A 12,299-nucleotide genomic window follows, 5' to 3' on the forward strand; every position below is an offset into this window, starting at 1 on the left:
CTTCAGGAAGTCCACCAAGGTCAGGATTATTTCTATAAATGTCCCAAGATGCTATTGGCTCTTTGCACGCACACATTCCCACCAATACACAGTAATGGGTTCCGGACACAGCATGACTGGCAGTACCTCTGTATTCATTGAGAATGTGAGATTCCACAGGCTTTCTATTAAGACAGACATTTAAAAAAATTATGAAGATGCAGAACAGCTGTACTTTTCTTCTCGACTTTGTTTTGTTTTGAAAAACAGTTATTTAAAAAAATACACTTAACAGATATACTACATTTACTTTCAAATGAGTTAAGGGTTTGAAACCTTTTCTGTAATAGTGTCTAGGAGGATAAATATTAATAAACATAACTCAACCAAACAAAAGCAATTGAGGGGGTCTCATTTTAGGATTTCAGGGGCCCTTTAGCCTATATTCACTTATGTATCACCCAACCTTTATTTCTGGGCAGTTGGCTCTTGGATGTTTCTGTTTGGATAACTGCATTTTTAAAGCATGGAACAGAATTCTAAGATCTAAACCACTATTTGGGCTAAATAAGAGGTCACCTACTTAAGTATCAACACTACTACTACCTCTGAGGGACAGAGGTATTAGGCAAGCCTGGGTTCTAAAGCCACCAGGGAGCTGACTTCCTTGTGTACTATTGGGGTAATTCCCAACCCATACCTGCAACCCTGAGCTTCTGGCTGAAGGTGTAACTCAGCTATAGGGCACATTTAACAGGTTCAACCTACAATATCACAACAAAATAAAAACAGAAAACACTCCCAGCTCCTTGGTTGTTGTGAAGCATAAATGAAACACTCTTGAGTAAGCAAGCATTCTGGGAACATTGATTGGTGCTGTCCTAGTTAGGGTTACTACTGCTGCGATGAAACACCACAACCAAAAGTAAATGGGGGAGGAAAGGGTTTTTGGCTTACATTTCCTCATCATTGTTCATCCTTGGAGGAAGTCAGGACAGGAATTCAAACTGGGCAGGAACCTGGAAGCAAGAGCTGAGGCAGAAGCCACGGAAGAGCGCTGCTTACTGGCTTATTTTCCATGACTTGCTCAGTCTGCTTTCTTCTAGAATCCACGACCACCAGCCCAGGGATGACACCACCCACAATGGGCTGGGCCTTCCCCTGTCAATCACGAATTAAGAAATGCCCCACAGGCTTGCCTGCAGTCCCATATTATGAAAGCATTTTCTCAGTCGAGGTTCCCTCCTCTCAGGTGACTTTTAGCTTATATAAGGTGACATAAAACCCTGCAGCACAAGTGCATCTCCCTTCTTCTTCCCTTTTACACACACAGGGGAACGAGACTAAACCTCACTATCCCTATGTTTTGCTATTGTTATTTGTTTATTTCATAGTATCAGACTCATAATAGCATAGATGACATTTTACTGTGCCCCCCCTCCGATGGCTCAAGATTCTGATACCTCTATGAAAGTTCACTTTGTGCAACCAGATTTAATCTTTATGAGGTTGGAAAGACAGGGCTCTTATTTCTGGATGCATTCTACTATTGCAAAAGCTCCCTGGAAGATATAACCAGGAAACCTGTCTGTCCTGCAGTTAATCCCTGTCCTCATCCTCCATCAGTGAACTTTTGCTGTTCAAGTAGGTGATAGGGGTGGGGTGGAGATTATGGGAGCCCAGTTCTTTGAGTGCTCTGTACATAGTGCAAAGTTTGTCTAAGGTCAGACACTCTCAGAGCATGAGTCTAGGAAACATTTTTCTCTCCAAAGAAAATAATTATATTGCCAAGGGTTTTAGATCCAGAACACATAGGCCTATGTGTGTCAGCATAATGTATATATTTTATAATTTACTTGTCTATTAAAGATGGCAATAAGGGTAAATTGTAAAAAAGGCAGATCAAATCATTGGGAAGGGGACGGATAAGATTTGGTAATTACAGCAACCATTTCTGCATCTAATTTGAGGAATTGCCTTGAAGGTGCTGGTGAAGCAGTCTTCATCTCCTCTGCTTCTCACTAAGTACAGTCTTAGTGAAGTAAGCGTCTGTCCTCCCCACACCTCCTCTCAGCATCACCTAGGTTCTACCTTTGGGCACAAAGTGTGATTTGTGCTGACCTGTCACCTCACTGCAACCTGGCATTTGTAACCCTGTCTCCTTGACACCCTTCACACACACACACACACACACACACACACACACACACACACACACACCCCACCTCATGCTTTAAGGCTATTTCAGGCATAGCCATTCTCTGCCCACAGGGTCATGTTCCCTGGTTTTGGCCAATGCAATAGGAGGAGAGACTTTTGGGTTGCTCCTCGGAAAGATACTTCATTGATTATTCCAGAGACCTGTCGGCGGTGAATACTTCGTTTTGGACAGGATAGAGTTTAATAGGAAGCTGCTCCTCCTGCAGCCAGTTAGTTACACGGGACGCCAGCCCCACGATGGAGTGACCCATGGAGAAGGGCAGAGGGACACTAGGCTTTGAAATATCCTTGAGTCAAACTGCCCCAGGGCCTGTTTCAAAGTCAGGCCTCCTTAGTTTGTAAGGAAGAAAACTCCCTTTCCTGTCCAAGTGACTATGGATTGGCTGTCAGTTGCTCCAACTACAAGCATTCTGGTTAGACTTAAGTAGTGACTCCCTTTAGTTCCAGAGTTGGAAACTCAGCTTCCAGGAGCTTCAGAAGCAGAAGCCGGAGTTCAGCGCACATGAGTAACAGGGGCAGCCCCGCTGTTCTCTCCCTCTCCTGCTGGTAGCTTTGAGTACATGGTCAAGACTTAGCAACAAGGCAGGAAGACTGAAACACTGGAATTTTTAGCTTGGCCCCAGTCCACCATCACTGACACAGTTGGCAGTCACCTTTTCTTGAAATGGCTACTGGAGTTGAAATCAAGGGCTGGCACAGGCTAGACAGTGTTTGCTCAGATATTGAATGGAGTCACCAAGTAGAGCCATGAGACTGGGATAGAAGAAATGAGCATCTGATGAAGGAACCTGAGGCAACACAACTCAGGTGACAGAGCAGATACTAATGGATGCTAATGCTACTTACAAAGACTTTGTGGCTCTTAGGAACCATAACCAACAGCAACAACGTCTGCCAAGGATTTTCCCAGTTGCAGCTTCTTCAGATGAGCTACACATATAGCTTGCATTGCCTTTAAAAGCTTCCATTTGCCTTGCTTCCTTCCTATAACATGTACAACCTGCATTATAAAGCCCCGCTACTCCAGGAAGAAATTCCACGGGGCATTCCTTAGAGAGCATCCCTCTGTTATTTAGGATAGTAATAGACAATATATCTGCTTTAATAGATGGAGCCCTTTCTGACTGATTCCAAGAGACTGGTGTATGGGTTAAGAGGTCACTGAAACCTGTTCCTATCTGTTCCCCAGATGGCTGCAATTCTGAGTGTTTGGGGGCTAATTCTTAATTAAAGCCATACTCTGTTGTGATCATAAAATTTCAAGCTCTTTTTGGGTCTCTGCAAGGGCTTGAGATTCTTTTGCCACCACCTAGTCGTGTGTTTAATGTTCATTTCCTTTGTTGTATGGAGGTGTGGGGGTGGGTGGGTAGGTGTGTGTGTGTGCATAGGGTGGGAAGATATATATATATATCTTCCCATCATATATATATATATATATATATATATATATATATATATATATATGGGGTGGGTAGACAAGTATGCAGATGTGCACACATGTGTGTGTATGTGCTTGGGTATAGAAGCCAGAGGATAAACTCTGGTGGTGTTCATCAGGCCTTGTCCACTGTTTTGTCTCAGGTAAGGTATTGCTAAGTAGACCTGGCTCTGACAACTGAACTCTGGTTCTTTGCAAGAGCAGCAGCTCCTAACTGATGGGCCATCATCTCTCCATCTCCTAGAGATTTTTATTGTGGAACACTTTTCAGTGCAGAGCAAAGCTATGGAGAGTGAAGATAGTTCCCAGGTCTCCCTCCCCTGTTAATATCTTACATTAGCACAGACAGTTTGTCAAAACTAAGGTGACCACACTAACCTGCTAGTACTAAGTAAACTCAAGATTCTATAATGCTTCCTTAGCTTTCCCATAGCTCTTCTGTTCCCATTCCAGGATCCTGTCCTGGACATCGTGTTGTTATTGTCAAGTTCCCTTAGTGTGCTCTTATCTGTGACATTTCTTCTCTCTCATGTTCTTCTGCCTTGTTATCTTTGTGGAAAATTGATCAGACGTTGTATTAGTCAGGTTTATATTCTTGTGATAAACCTTGGTCAAAAGCAACTTGGTGGGGAAGAGTTTATTTGCTTTATATGTTATAATGAAGAAACTATATCATGGTTTATCATGAAGTAAAGGAAGGGTAGTAACTGAAGGCAGGAACCTGGAGGAAAGAACTGATGCAGAGGCCATGGAGAAGTGCTGCTTACTGGCTTGCTCAGCATGGCTTGCTCAGTCTGCTTTCTTATACAATCCGGAATTGATTGCCTAGAGTGGTACCACCCTCAGTGGGCTTATAAGAGCCTTCTTTTCATCAAGGAGTCTTTGTAAGTAGAGCAGAGGACCATAGTGGTTGAGAATATTTCTTCATCCCTTGCCTGGCAACCTCTGCCCTACCCTTTAGGAGGTATCCACTGCTTTGTTAGCCCTCCTTCCTGTTATAGGTTTGTTTTGTCTGTTTTTAGAATTTAATATAACTAGAATCATGCAATTTGTTCCCTCAGCTTATTTTTATGGCATATAATTTAATGATTCAATTCTAGAGTGAAAATGAGTGAGCTATGGATACAACAGTCACTGAAGACAACTTAGCCATTCTGAGTGCCAGAAGCCAGACACAAAAGAACACATAGAGTATAATCCAGTTTCTTTAATATTCGAAAGAAGTAGACAATAATTTATAGAGTTGTTAAGCAGCCAGCATTGGTCAGTAGAGAGGAAATAGAGGTTGACAGGGAAACTGAGAACACCTTTTCCGCCTTGACCTGGGTGGGGGTTACACAGGCAAATCTACTTTGCACTAATTTCTCAGACTTATAATCCACACCTTTGTTCTTGACACTTTGTATTTTCTTAGAGTATTTTTTTAGAAATAAGATACTAGAAAGGAAAAAGGTAAGATTCAAGTCCCTGCCCTCCAATTTTGTATGTGTGTGTGACAATGCATGTGCTTATTATCTTTTGATAAGTAGGAAGTTACTCCAAAGTGTAGCAGGCATGTTGTCTCACATGCATTCCAGCCAGAGGGATTAAAGGTGTGTGCTAAGGGCTGAGCCACCCCACAACTAGAAATAGTTTGTTTGTTTTTAAATAAATAAGACAATCTCAGAGGTCACAGTGTGATCAAATATCCTGCACTGTCTGTAGAATGAGATGGGAGCAGTATCTGTCACATCTTCATATCTTACAGACTCAGGAAAACAGAAAATGGGAATTATAGCTGTGAAAATACTAAATAACTAGGTATGACTTATATGCCACTGTTATACAAACAATATTTGAAGTAACCAAAGAAGTTTTTTAAATAAGGAAAATATGATATTAACCCTTCATGCTGCTTAGAGTGCTTGTGACTGTTTCTGCAACTCTTGTTTCTCTGATGCACAGTCTCATTCCTCTGCTTTAGAGACTGTTAAAAATTTAGGTGTACTACTGTGATTAACAAATATTCATGTTTCCAGGCTCCCAAAATGCTTATTCATCCAGCTTAGATTTCTTAACTTGGTCAGTCACAATGACAGTTCACATGAAGAACAAGTTCCACCTAATGGCAATTTTAAGTATATATTCTGAGATGCATTTTATGAGCTATGAAGAGGGCTCACTTTTACTGCCAAACCTGATGACCATGATCCACAGAACCCATGCTGTGCAAGGAAAGAATCAGTTCTTGTCAGTTGTCTTCTCATCTCTACATGCGAGCCGTAAGGCTTTCAAAGTCAGACATTGATTGACGGAGGAATTCAAGTTGAGTTCCATGGTGTGGTGCTTTAATCCCCAGAGGGATGGAATCCACTCTTTAATCCCACTAGGTTTCTGCAGCTGTTGTAACTTGTCCTCCAGCCCTTGTGAGTGGCAATAGTAGATAAGAGCAGAGGCTTTGGGTTCTGGTACCTTCAGCTTTACAGAAACAAGTGTAAATTGTTTACCCAATTTACCAGAGCTCCCAGGCAGCTGGTATTAGGGCTCTCAGCCTAGGGTCTCTGAGACCTTGGTCCTCAAAGCTTGGAAGTTCCCCAGGACCTTTCCAGCAACCAGGATCCACAGTTTTCTTCTCTAGCTTTTCACAAACTTCTGTTAATGTTCATTTTAGGCTCTTTGCCCTATCTTGCTTCCTGCTTCCACTATCCCCATCATTTGTATTCTAGATGTTCTTTGAAACTCTGTAGCTGCCCTTGGTCACTGCAGCTACTGATGGCCACTCCCTTTGCAGCTGCTACCACAACTCAGCTAATGCTTCTGTTGTTACCTTTATGTTACTAGCTCTGCCCACCCTCCTAGGGATAAAGATCAAGGTAAGGGGAGAGAAGACCACTCAAGAGAAGCCCAAATTGGAGGAGCCCAGAGAATGTTTAGGGTGAATGCTTTATGTGATATTGGCTGCATGCAACTATAAGTTTGTCTAGACTCATAGACTATAACCCATCAGGAACAAACCCCAAGGTAGTAGAAATTATTTAGTATCCTGGCCTTTGGCTATTGAGTTCCTAGATAAAACACACACACACACACACACACACACACACACACACACACACACAGACTTTATATTTGCAATAAGCCTTAAACTGCACAATAGCTGGGCAGCTGCCTACCCTCCATTCTGTTATAATCTACTTTCTTACTGATAACCCCAATTATTACTTACTATTTAATATGTTCTATTTGAGCTGCTCATAACTCCCTTGGAGCCACGTTTTTATGACTCAGCTAACCCATAGTGGCGTCTCCTTTCTCTTCTCCTGCACCTTCTTCCTTTATCCTATGGTGGCTTCTTCCTCTTCCTTCTCCTCCTGATCCTCTCTGACCCAAGCCCACAAAACCTCAACCCCACCTATATCTCTTCTGCCCAACTATTGGCTGTTTATTTACCAATCACAATTAACTGGGGGCAGGGTCACTTAGCTAGCAGATTCTCTGGGAGAACCAGTTTTGGGGGCCCAAATTAGCATTAGAATACAAGCATCATCAGGGCAGCCCTCTACATCCAGGAGCTGGAGTTGGTGGTTAAGAGCACTTGCTGCTCTTCAAGAAGACCCACGTTCAGATCTCAGCACCCATGTCCCACAGATCACAATTACCTATAACTCCAGCTCCAAGGGACCCACACCCTCTTTTGACCTCCCTGTACCCTCACACACATGTTACACAAAGATCTCATACACACACATATACAAGGCGCAAATGCACACATACACACTAAAATAATTGTTTTTTTAATTCCAAGCAACTCTATAAATGCAGTTTGTTTTATTTTTCTTAAAAATACAATGCATACTTGAACCTGACCACCATTTAGTTTTGAGTAGAATGGCACACACACAAGTAATCTCTGGGAAACATGGTTGTCAAATATGCCAAATGGGAAGAAAATAAGCCAAAGCCATAAAAATGTTAAAAAGCAAAACCATCTACTCTTCAAAAAGGCAACATGTAGACATCGTATGGCTTCAAAAAGTAAAGGGGGAGCCACCAAGCCAAATCTTTCTTTAGTCATTTAAAGAATGGACTTGTGAGACTGTCTTAATTATTTCCCTCCATCCATTAAGGATAGTTTCCCTGACTTTAAGACCCGTTTTGATCATTCTTTGGTTCCTGAGCAAGGGAAAACCGTGATGGCTTCAGATGAGTTGTTACCATCCCTGTAGGTCTTTCCCTTTGCATTGGTTCTCTCAAGTTGTTTGCAAGATTCTTTTGCTTTTAGTTTTTAGAAACTTAATTGTGACACATATCCGTCCATTCGTGAAAGTTCTGTCGAAGTGATAGACTCCTCTCCCAAAAGCTCCCACCCCCAGATGCTTCACTGAAAAGGGAGAGGGTGGTGGTGATGGTTCACACCTTTAATCCCCGCACTGGAAGTAGAAGCAGACTGAATTGTGAGTTCCAGCCCAACAGCACAGAGCCAGTAGACAGCCAGAACTATGGAGAGAAACCCTGTCTTTGAGGGGATGGGGATGAAGGGAGAAAGACAAGAAAGAAAGGGGAGAGAACACATCTTCAGACTTAGAGCTTTCTCATGGCGTCACAGACTCATGTTCTGTCAGCTACAGGCACTAATTTCACCAGAGAAGTGCTTTTATTTATTTATTTTTAAATTAATTTTGGCTACCAAATTTTCAGTTCTATAATTTCTATGTAATGCCTTTTTTTTTCTTAAAATTTTTTTTTTGTATTTCTTTGGTGAGAACTTTTCCTATTTGTTTCAAGAGAGTTGGAATTTGCATACTATAACATTAGTTTGAGGTTTGTTTTAAGATCATGACTTTAATATTCCAGTGTCTGATTCATTTTGGAATTGTCATCACACAAACACTGACAGTATCAAACATGGATGGGCTTTGGGCTTTTGCCATGATTTTAATGGAGATATTTGGATGACAGAGAGAAACTCCTCCTTCCAGATTTATGCTTTTTGAGAAATAGACACTAAGATAGAGCTAGACATGCCAGAAATTTAATGATGGGCACTGCCTGTGAAGGACAAAAACACTGGAGGATTGGTGAGAGAAACCTCCAAAGTACAGTGGGCAAGATGGACGCTGAGTTGGGGGACAGGACGATTGCATCTAGGATAGTCTCCGATATGGCAAAGCCTAAGTGTTTGCCACAGTTTTGACAGAATGTGGGTGGAAAGGAGAAAGGTGATGTTTCTTACTGGACAAGGCTAGTTTTGACCCTACTAGGACCTTGTCAAGCTAGGTCATCTGCTCAAAAAACCTATGAGGAGGGTAACTTCCCAGTAGACTCTCAGCTTCATTCAAAAGATGGCAGAACTTCACCAATTGACTGAACAATTCTCTTTACACTACCACAGCCCTCTCCTTATACCACTGGGTTCCACTCTTTGCCCCCGCGCCCACAGATTCTGCCTTTGGGCTATTCCAGACTTTGAAAGTGTCTGCAGGCTTTTCAGCTCTGTAGTGAAGAAGGAGCTGCAGTGTAATTTTAACAGAATCTTATCAGGAAATCCCCCCTTCCAGCATCCATCTGACTCAGGAGTTGTTACACAGGAACAGGACAAAAGATTGTTGTCTTAGAGCTCTGGATTTGTTTCTGGCAACTTACAGACTCAACTCAAGGTCAGTAACACCTCAGTGTCCTAACGCTCATGTGGTATCCCTCTTCTGTACAGGTATGATTTAAGCTTGGATGAAATGAGAGCTTTGACGAATCAGCGAGTGAAGTTTTTCTTTAGTCTCCCTCTGGTAAAGCGTGTATTCCTGGATCAGGTAAGTGTCATCGCTATTTCTGCATGAATGTGTGTGTGAATATGTCTATCTCTCTCTGTATGTGTGTATGCATATGTACATGCATGTGCATGTATGCACACGTGCACTCGAGAGAGTGTGTGTGTATCTCTTTCTGTGTGTATCTCTGTGTGTATACATACACAAACGTGCATGCATGAGCATGTGTGCGTGTGTGAATCTCTCTCAGTGTGTATGTATATATGTGTGTGTGTGTGTGCCTGTAAGCAAGCAAGACATGTTTTTGTTTGATTTGCTTTTGTGACTTGTGTAAGCTCCTGGATCATGGTCTGAAGCACACTAACAAAGTCATTGTAAAGCAGTGTTCTCTGGAGCCCCCTTTCTGCCTCCTGGACCGCATAGTTACTCCTTGAAGTTCACAGACTAGAGAAAAAAATGAATCACAGAAGTAACAAAATGTCCATTCCTAAAACCAATATAACTTGGAGCATCAAATAAAAACTGCTGACAAATAAGAAACAATGTGTTTAAAAAACATTTGAAATATTTTAGGCCTGTCTGGAGTTTATGAGTCTTGGTCATCTAAAAATTACCATTTTTTACTTCACTGGTACTACTTCAGTCTGCTTAGCCTCATGATAAATAAGGGTGGAAAAGGAGACAAAATGGATTATATATTTTAGTAGGTCTAAGTCCACTTCCATTTCATTCAGCTGAATGGCTTCCTTAAAGTGTTACACAGGGCAAAAGTATGTTTCCTTATGAAGAGTGTCACAGGAGAGGGACCTGAACTAAGGTGGACTGTATGGTGAGGGATTGCTGAGAGCTGGTAGTGCCTCAAAGAGAGCTCAGCCTCTTCCTGCCCAGTCCTGTCTCAGAGGGAGTAACTGAAGGTTGAGAGATGGGGTCCTCTTCTCTGTAGTTTTCGGAAATACCTTTCTCATGTCCCACCAGTCTGAGCTGGAATAGGACTCAGATCCAAATGAGAACAGGTACCCCAACTCCCCACCTCAGAGTGATCATCCTGAGGAAATGTTAGGGCTGACTCTAACATTTCAGGAGAGAATTTCAGTGCCTAAATATGACTTCCTTTTAAGGCATGTCAGCAACCTTGAAGCTGATGGCACTGTCCTTCAATGAGAACATGTGGAAAGATATTTACTTGGAAAAGACAACCCCTGCATAATAGAGAAAAAGGTTGAAGCAAAACAACAACAAAACAAAAGCAATCACATTTCATTACAGCTATTACTCAAGATTTTAAAGTTAATAAATTACCAATCAGTATATACTTAAAGGTATGAGTATAACTAACCCCTATGTTGTTATTTTTCTATTGCTGTGACAAAAATACTGTGACCAAAGCAACTTATAAAAGGAAGGTTTTGGTTTTTTGGTTTGGTTTGGTTTGGTTTGGTTTGGTTTGGTTTGGTTTTTTCAAGGCAGGGTTTCTCTGTATAGCCCTGGCTGTCCTGGAACTCACTCTGTAGACCAGGCTGGCCTTGAATAAAAGGGAGTATTTAATTTGCACTTGTGGTTGCAGAGGGTTACAGTCCATGGCCATTGTGGTGGGGTCATGGCAGCAGGCAGGCAGGCATAGCACTAGAGCAGTAGCTGAGAGCTTACATCTTGATTCACAAGCACAAGGCAGAGAAAGACTGCTTTTGAAACTTCAAAGCCTGCCTCCAGTGACATAAAGTCACATCTTCTAATCCTTCCCAGAGAGTTCCACCAATTGGGGACTACACATTCAAATATATGAGCCTTTGGGGGCCAGCCCCCTTTGCTTCCAACCCTGACATCAGAGGCCAGCATTGATTCATTCACTGTGGGGCTGATGGGAAGGTAGACTCTTGGCATGAGACCAGCCCTCTGCTTTCTTAACCAACCCATTATAGCTAAGGCTTAAACTAGTGTCAATACCCAAGACACTGATGTGAAAGTTGATCCTCTCATGAGGCTCAATAATGGCTTTTCTACCTACCAAGCCTGGAGAATTAACCTTTGTAGTCAAATTCCCAGTGAAGTATTGTAAACTCTGGATTCTGTTATCTTCCTGTTTTAGTAACTCTCCTAGGGGCCTTAGGTACCCTGGACCACTTTCTGTCCTGGATAAATGGGTATAATTCCTCCATGAAACACAGGATTAACCCTTGAGGAACCTTCTGATTTGTATTCTGTTATTTTGACACATTTGGCTCCTCTCTCTGAGTGAATCAGCAAAAGTCAATGGGACCAAAGAAAAGCAAACTAGTCGTCAGTACAGCAGGCTCATCTCACTGGGCAGATGTCATGAGACTTGGCAGTACATCTCTGTTTGAAGGTTCTCAGATCCCACCCTTAGACAGCTGGACAAGCTGTCCACATCCCAGAATCCTAGAAGTGTTATATGATTCACTCTGCCTCTCAATAAAAAAAATATTGAGTAATGACTGTCCTCCCCATTCAGAAAGCATTCCAGACCTTTCCATCTTTCTCTGACCCCTGTGCTGTACTGCTGTTAGCATTCATGACTGAACCAGTGAGCTCAGAGGCAGAGTGCAAGTGTAATGATGATGTTTCCAGGCACTCAAGTAAGGAGCCTCACTTGTTCTAGGTCTCCATGGACAGTTTACAAGCCAAATTGAGCCATTAAAAATATTTCCATTCTGTGTCTTCTCTGTAAGATGAAATGCTTCAGTAATCTTAAAGGGGAAAACATTATCTAAGACCAACTAAAATGTGTGTGAAAGTATATCGGTTTCTCTTACTCTTTCTGTTCTGTCTGTGTGCCTGTGTGTTCATTTTCTCTCTGTGTGTGCCTTTATGTCTCTCCTTCTCTCTGTATCTCTGTGTGTGTCTCTCTCTATCAATCTTTTCATCTCCCTCTCTTCCTCCCTGTGTGTGACTTTCTCTCT

Source organism: Mus caroli, chromosome 2 (assembly GCF_900094665.2).
Source record: "Mus caroli chromosome 2, CAROLI_EIJ_v1.1, whole genome shotgun sequence".
NCBI classification, from domain to species: domain Eukaryota; kingdom Metazoa; phylum Chordata; class Mammalia; order Rodentia; family Muridae; genus Mus; species Mus caroli.